Below are 8,727 nucleotides of genomic sequence, written 5' to 3'. Positions count from 1 at the left end.
TTTAGGAAAGATGTGGACAAATTGGAAAGAGTCCAGAAGAGAGCAACAAAAATAATAAAATAGGTAGAGACTTGACTTATGAGGGGGGAAAAAAAACTGGGCATGTTTAAGTCTTGGGAAAAGAAGATTGAGATGGGACCCGATAACAGTCTTCAAATATGCTAAGGGCTGTTATAAAGAGGATGGTGGTCAATTGTTCTCCATGTCCACTGAAAGTAGGACAAGAAGTAATCTGCTTAATCTGCAGCAAGGGACATTTCGGTTAAACGTTAGGAAAAACTTTCTAACTATATGGATAGTTAAGAACAGGTTAAACAAACACCTGTCAGGAATGATCTAGGTTTACTTGGTCCTAAATCAGCATGGGAGGAAGGGAGGGCTGGACTAGATGACCTCTTGTGTTCCCTTACAACCGTACATTTCTATGAAAGCCAGACTGAAAACAATCAAAGATATCTAACGAATCCAGATGATACCAAAGTTATCTCACTACAAGCTTCTCAATTACCATACCAAAAAAGGGAAGTTTACAATGGCAAATAAATAATGAGACTACTTCTTTAGCATGGGTCTCATAATCACTCAATGGAGGGAAACAGGCTCCCTCCCCTTCCATAATGAGGCATTATTGTCTCCATCAATAATGCACTCAATATTTCCAGGCTGGATTTTTGCTTTTCATAGAATACAAAGCCTGAGGGAACCATTGTGATCATCTAGCCTGACCTCCTACATAACACAGGCCAGAGGACTTCCCTGAATTAATTCCCATTTGAACTACAGCATATCTTCTAGAAAAACATCCAGTCTTGATATAAAAATTGCTGGTGATGGAGAATCCACTACAACTTATAAAAGCAACACTGATTTTCCATGCCAGTGATTTCCCCACAGTTCCAAGTGAGAATGTATACTTAGTTCTTCTGTCCCATGTGCAGGAGAGGAAAGAACACAAAGAAAACAGCAAACCAATAACACAAAATATATATGCACTCAAAGCTGCACTAAGTAAGGTGATATTTTGTGTGTTTATAAAGCAACATAACAAATAAGATAAAAGAAGGCAGGTGGAAAACTAAGCAAATGTTCCTCTAGTGAGAATGCTTAATTTGTGCCCAATAAAATACAGAATTAAATTAAGAAGAGAAAAAGGATGTGTGAGGAAGTCTCAGTATCTTGGATGATAATAATACACATGGATTGCAGGGGAAACTAGGGTATGCTCACACAGCCTGAATGATTCAGGTATATAGAGCTGTTCATCACTAGGGTCAGAGGTTCAAATCTAGTCCAGGTAGACAGTGGGAGACAATCCAGGTAGACAACTATCTGTAAGAAAAATGTTTAGTGTTTTCAGTCCAGTTCCTTCAGAGTGATGTCCATATGACAAAAAGCCATTTTTTATTGCTGCCCACAATGTGCTACTCCTGGGGGCACTGTGCATGTGCAGAATTCATGTCCCTGCAGATTTATTTGCGTCCCTGCAGAAAAAATGACTTTCTGATAGGGAAGCCACAAGAGCAGTCATACGACCCTCCCCAGCAGTTTATTTTGGGTGCCCAGGGCAGCCAGCAGAGAGATAAATCACACAGGGGGAGGGACTGGGGAAGACCTGGCTGGTGGCTCCTACCCTGTGCCGGGCTCAGCTGCTAGTCCTGACTGGGCTGGGGAGGATGGGACTCCCTCTTCCCCTGCACAGCATCCAGGGCTGGGTCAGACCCACCCCCAGATTTCTCCCCAGGCTGCAGGAAGCTCTGCAAACTCCCCACCCATCGCTCCTCAGCTGCAGGGGGAGGGATCATTGTACAGGGAGCTGCTTCCCTATCTGCCCAACCCCCGTGCATCCAGACCCATTCATACCCAGATCTCCCTGCTGAGCCTCACCCCCACCCCACACCTGGACTACCCCGACGAGCCACCCGCACCCGGATCCCCACCTTACTGAGTTCCAACCAGCTGCACCTGGATCCCCATCCCACTGAGCCCAACTCCCCCAGCATCTGGACTCCACCCTTAATCCCCCACACCCAGACCCCTCTGCCAAGCTCTATCCCCCCCACACCCAGACCCTGCCCCATGAGCCCCAACCACCTTCATCTGGACCCCCCTGCAGAGTCCCATTACTGTTGCACCCAGAACCCCCCAACAAGCTCCTGTGCATCCAGATTGACTCCTGCACCCATATTGTCCCACACAGAACCCTCTCAACCCACACCTGGATCCCCCCACACTAAGCCCCTCCACACTTGGATTCTGCTGGGCTGAGTCTGCCTGCCCATACTTGGTACACCTGGCATGGAGGGTCAGGACCCTGGCGTGTTTCTGGGGCAGGCTCCGTCCTTGCACTGTGTCAGGGTTGGGTACAGCCTCACTGCTGAGCCATGTCCTGTGGTAGGGGAGCTGCACAGTGATCTCTTACTTCTGTGCAGCCCGTGGCCTGTACTCCCCAGTGCCATACTTGAGCCTCCACATTTATTTGACAAATACTATTTGCAGAATTTTAAAATATTGTGGAGAATTTTTATTTTTTTGGCGCAGAATGCCCTCAGGAGTAATGTGCTGAGCACTCTTTAAATGTAAAAGGTACTTAGCTCAGTGGTTTGAGCATTGGCCTGCTAAACCCAGGGTTGTGAGTTCAATCCTTGAGGGGGCCATTTAGGGACCTGGGGCAAAAATCTGTCTGGGGATTGGTCCTGCTTTGAGCAGGGGGTTGGACTAGATGACCTCCTGAGGTCCCTTCCAATCCTGAGATTCTATGAATCTCTAAACAGATAGAGGGTCATGGAAAAGAGGAACCAAGAAAGTTACTACTAATTGGCAGAGTGAGGATTCAGTTTTGGTCCCTACAAATTAAGGTTTAGACACACTAGTGGGACTATGTGAAGAAGCTCGCCTTGGTGCTAGATGTGCTATACCATCTTTGTGGATAAACATGGGCTGTTGACTCAAGAGCTGTCAACCTGGCACCTAGCACGAGCTTTAAAATTTACTTAAGACTTATATCCTCAACTTGCAGCTTCTTCCTCTTCTTCCATCATTAGCGTGGGTTTACAGAACACCCCACTTGATTTCCTCTGGAATCCTGTTCTCTCCCTTTCTGTGGGATTGTTAGGAATATTCTTAATTTTGTATTGCATAATAATTACAATGATGAAAAAATCTGTGTGTAGGACAAAGTTTAGAGAGAGCTGGGACTGGACAGGGGGAATTGGTAAAATGTTCGAAAGTATTCCAGAGTGCTTGTTCTCCACAGATACAATACAGGAGTTCATTTGCTTGATCTGGACACTATTTATTTATTTATTTTAAGGAGATTCCATTCCTTATTTTACTTCTGAATACCTCGAAGGCATAGTGGCAAGTTAGCAGCGTAACAAAAGAGACATGAATAAGGGATAGCTCAGTGGTTTGAGCATTAGCCTGCTAAACACAGGGTTGGGAGTTCAATCCTTAAGGGGGCCACTTAGGGATCTGGGGCAAAATCAGTACTTGGTCACTGCTAGTGAAGGCAGGGGGCTGGACTTGATGACCTTTCAAGGTTCCTTCCAGTTCTAGGAGATAGGATATCTCCATTAATTATAAGATTAGGCCTCCATTTCTTTTCATTGTATACTTTTATGGAGGCTGGGAAAAAGATTTTCCATATATAAGAGGCTGCATAAAGTGGCATATTATTTATGCAGATGGTGACTGAAATAAAGCCCATAATATATTCCAGAGCAATTTCTATAAAGTTGAATATATAGTTATATAATTATTGAAACAAAGAAAGGTTTTGAGTGTGTTTTGCTTCATTATTAGTAGTAATACTTTGCATTTCTATAGCACCTTTCATTAGAGGATCTAAAGCACTTAACATTTGTTAAGAAAGATTCACAGCATCATCCTCTCCCACCAGGAGTTCCAGCATAAGAAAGATCCTCCAGTTTTCATGGTTAAGAGGTGAAAGACAACAAGTGAGTTAAGAGTGAAAGACAGTAAGTGAGCAATGGAGTAGCAGGAGCTGGTGATGATGGCAGGGGACAAATGAGATCATGTGGGGTCCCTGGCTCCATTCCCAGCCAGCCCCCCAACCTTTAAACACTTTTGTTAATATAGGCATATTGAATGCCTCGTAGTGGGGTGCATACATTCTTTTTGTTATGCTTTGTTTTTGCCTTTTAAAAAAATGTTCAGGGCATCATACTGCAACATAAACTTTGCTAAGGTGTGGGTAGGGTGGAAGGACAGCACAGTGGATCAGTAATGGCTGGAGCATAGGAGAGAGATAGGTAAACTGGGGCACAAAAGGGTTAGAACTCAAATTTTCTACAATGTCCCCTAAATATGGGTTTCTGGCCTGAGTTTCATAGGGCCTGATTTTCAAAGGTTCTGAGCACAACTTCATTACATTCACATTCACTTTAAGGCTGTTTTATGTCACCAGAGTGGGGTAAAGGTATTTTAGTGTAAATGAGAATTTGGCCTGGAGATTCTAAACTTAACACCAAAATTGAGGCACCCATACTTAGTGAACACTTCTGAATATTTTGGCCTAAGTGAAAGAACCCAGGAGTCCAGGTACCCAATCCTTTGTTCTAACCACCTGACTTACTGTTGGTCTTGTGCTGTGAGCATATATCCAGCAAAATGCAGCTCAAGATTAATTGTTTTATTTAAAAAACAGAATTTAATTTGTTATAAAAACAGATCTTGTTTGTTGTTTTTGTTAATACAGTGTATACCCCCCCGCCCTATTCGTTTTGGCCAGGCCGCTTCGCAACCCCGCAGCTGACCCGAAGCCAGGAAAGAGGCCCAATAGACTGCACGACCTTATTAGGGCATAGTGCTTATCACAGGAAACGTATGAGGGACGTGTCCCTAGTGTTACCACACAAAAAAAGCCATTTCTGCAGTTTCCGTATTGTACTGTTCTTCCTAATAAGGGGAAGACAGTGGGGCACTAAAAAACCAATTCACTTCCAAAAAAACTATATACTTAGTCGCCCCTGTAGAGCAATTAGAGGTGTCCCGAAAACTAATCTACGTCACGGCCAGTCCAGGTCTGATCAACTTGGGCTTGACCCTCCCGCTCCCGAATCCAGCCTGAGTGTGTGTCGTATAGCCGGCTTGAACTCATTATGTATATGCTCTCCCATCTGGCTGTTATCTGCATGGTTGTAAGTAATTAGTTAACTATCATTGCTTTGTTTGTGGTTACTTTGCTTGTTACCCCATACTGTGGTTAGACTGAAAAAGGCCTCAATTGTTAATGTGTTTCCTTTCCCTTATCTTGTAAGTGTTTTAAAGTTAGTTACATAATAATTGCAAGTGTTACAAATTTAGTTACATAGTAATTATAGTTGCTTAAAATCTGTTACATAGTATAATAGCAAGTTAATAAGAATTAATAAAATTAACGTTTTATTATAATTATCATCAAATAATAAAATTGAATTGTATCTATTCCCCCTCGTCCTGGGTCATTCAACTCAGTCCTTCACCGAGAACCCTTAAAGAACCACAAGACCCTTTTTGGGTCGAACAGTTTTATTGGCTTTAACATACTAAAATCTAAACCTGATACTGTTACAATTTTGTTAGAAATAACTATACAACTTGACTATTGGTTTATTTTGACCAAAACACCACTAAGGTTTCTAATAATTATTACCTTTATTATTCTGTCAGTTGGTGCAATATTCTAATAACAAATTACAATCATAATGTACTCTGTAAAAATAACTGTCTCTAGAACCCAAGAGTTCTCATCTAATTAAAATTTTAATCATTAAAATGATCCAGGAATCCCTACTCCTTTTGCCTATATCATAACAAAATGCTAGGATAATTGTAAATCTATTCTGCATATTTTTGTTCAGCTAATTTACATTCATTTCTATAGTTGTTAATGATCTTCCAGAGACCTACAAAACAGGACCACACTATTTGCATTGTGGTGAAATTCACCTGCAAATGGCATTATAAGAATCAAACAAATCCATGCAATCTGATGTGACACCCATAGCTGGGGGCATTAGCACTGGATTACAGTTACTACACAGTGTAATTGTTTATGCTGTGTTGTGGTGTAATACTGACAAGACTACACAATCAAAGCCTTCACACACATAAACAGACATCACATGCTGTAATTATATTTGTCTGCCAGATTATAATAATTGTAGGTGGCAGGTAGTGTAAAGCAGTTCCTTATTTTCAGGCTAAACGATGTGGCATATTCCTCTAACTTCAAATGAGCCTTGCAATAGGTAAGTTATGGAGGGAAAGTATTCTTTTAGCTAGAATTGTACATAATATGAGATATAAGAACAAGATATTAATTTATTTTGCCTGGCACCTTTTGATATAACATTACATTGCATAATATTTCCTTTTGGCTCAGAGCATCTATTCATTTTTCTGTCCTCAGGACTTTCTGGAACTGTGAAGTACAAGACTATAAAACTACTGTATAGTTCAGAATGGACCCTGTAGAAGCAGACCTATAGTTAGTTATAATTAGTTACAGACGTATAATTAGTTATAGTGTCATACTGTGTACAGCAAAACATAAGGATTCTATCTTAAAGCTTCTGAATGGATTCCTATTTTTAGAATATGAGATCATACCAACCCTTTCTATGCCAGACCTAACTAAATCCCCTTGGCTATAGTGATAGTGGAATAAATGCTGGCAACCTGGGAATAGATAGGATGAAAACATTTCCCTTATAATGATGAAGACAGATGAATCTTCTGTTTTCCTTCTGGATTCTGGTGATAGACCCTTGACTCTCACTTGACTTTAGGATTAAAATGTTCCATTACCCTAAAGTTAATGAGAAACTGGAAGGGGAAGGGCAACTGAACAGATCAGGAGGCTAGGGGGATTGATCTATGGGGAAAGATTAAAAGAGATTAAATATATAGCTTGACTAAGAGATGATTAAGCATGTATGAGGGGAACATAGTAAAAGTCAATACACATTTGAAGTGTGTGAAGATCAGGGATTGAGAGAAACTGTTCGGTATGGTATATGGAGGGTATAAATATGAGGACTGGGATACAATTAAGAGGGGAAAAATTTAGGTGGAACAAATTATTAAAAGTGATATTGCCTAGGGCAGAGGTGAAAGCCCCATCACATTTACATTTAAAAGTGGACTGGACAGAAGCCTAGAAAATGTGCTAGAGGAACCAATCCTGTGCGGATGGAGGATGGAGTGGCTAACCTAATAAGTCTTTCCCATCTCTAACTTCTAGAATTCTACAATTCTCTGTTTGCAAGTTCAGAGGTGATGTGGGTAAGTATTATATCAGCTTCTTCAAAACCACTGGTTCAGATGTCTAAACGGATTAGCTACCACTGTGTTTCTACTCCATTTGTTCTTATCATCATTTAATGCTTTTTTACCGCAGTGCCTGAAGGCCTCATCAGGACTGGGATCCCATTGCATTATGGCTGTACAAACAAATATGAAGAATTTACAGTTTAAAATGACAAGTCATCTATGGAGTTGTGATGTGAAGGAAACATTCAATTATACACAACTTTTATATCTATCTATCTATTGTTATTAATGTAAATAAAGTAAGTGCCAATTTATCTCTGCATGCCCCTAAGCCCAGCCAACTTTCTTTGGCTGATTTCTGATAGGAACCTTGTCAGAGTAGGGCCTCGAAATTCCTACAAATATTCAAGCAAATAAGTTAGCAGGCAGGGGTGATGGAAAAATTTGTATAGTGGGGGTGCTGAGAGCCATTGAACCAAACTGTAAACCTTGTATGTAACGGAAACCACTTTCAAGCCGAGGGTGCGGCAGCATTCCCAGTACCCCTAGTTCCAGCACTATGTTAGCAGGAATGTTCACTGGCTTACCTGCTGAGCAAACAGGCAAAAAGGGATAGGTAGTAGATGAAGCCATGGCTTCATCCCTTCCAGATCCCAGGTATTGGCTCAGAGAGCTGGCTCAATCTGAGAGGGCAGGGAGAAAAGTGCGCTGTACCTGTCAAGGGGCAGTCACAGCATACTTCTGTAGAGCAGATAAAGTCTTTAGGGGTGTGCCTCAGATATAATTCCTTCCCAGAGCTGCTCTTGTATGGCACAGCTCTAAGTCACCCTTAATCATAACAGTCTAAATAATAGTGTATAATAGTCACAATAATATAATGGACAAGAACCACTCCCCAGTCAAAGAAATCCACGCTTTGAAGATTGGCTTGATCTGTTGTGTTGCACAAGTACAGGTCCCAAGAGTTAAAGCTCCTTATTGGCAGCTGTAAATTATGAGTACCCCCCAGTTTTTCCTATTTGTATGTTTGAGGTGGTATTTTCTTTAACCTTTTGAATAATTGATGCAATTAGAAGAGATTGTTAGAACAGCTGTCCAGGCATGGGATGATAGTAATAACAAGTAATACTCTGCAGTGCTTTTCATCCATAGAATGTAATGCTCTTTGCAAAGATGAATCAGTGTCATTACCCCTATTTTACAGATGAGGAAACAGGTGGAGAGAAGTGAAGTGACTTGCCTAAGGTCATAAAGTAAGTCAAAGGCAGAGTTGGGAATAAAACCAGGATTTTCTGACTTCCAGTACTGTGCCCTTCCTATTGATTCACTGTGACTTCAAAGGATATTCAACGGAACTAATTTAATGAATAACATGGACTTCTTTCCTGGATAAGAGCTGTGAGATTGTTCCCTATATTTCCATCACTTACCTCACAGGGTTGAGACTTAATT

General features: G+C 41.3%; 1 long non-coding RNA gene across 1 annotated transcript; it reads left to right on the top strand.

Annotated features, from left to right (window-relative positions):
* Positions 1–3,864: 3,864 nt before the first annotated feature.
* On the top strand, positions 3,865–8,007 carry LOC122174406 (uncharacterized). Its single transcript, XR_006176154.2, has 3 exons — positions 3,865–5,159; positions 7,247–7,287; positions 7,403–8,007. It is a non-coding gene; the product is annotated as an uncharacterized LOC122174406 (long non-coding RNA).
* Positions 8,008–8,727: the final 720 nt, after the last annotated feature.

This window comes from Chrysemys picta, chromosome 4 (assembly GCF_011386835.1).
Source record: "Chrysemys picta bellii isolate R12L10 chromosome 4, ASM1138683v2, whole genome shotgun sequence".
NCBI lineage: Eukaryota > Metazoa > Chordata > Testudines > Emydidae > Chrysemys > Chrysemys picta.
Note: the sequence above shows the minus strand (reverse complement) of the source record. Positions and strands in the feature narration are given on the sequence as shown.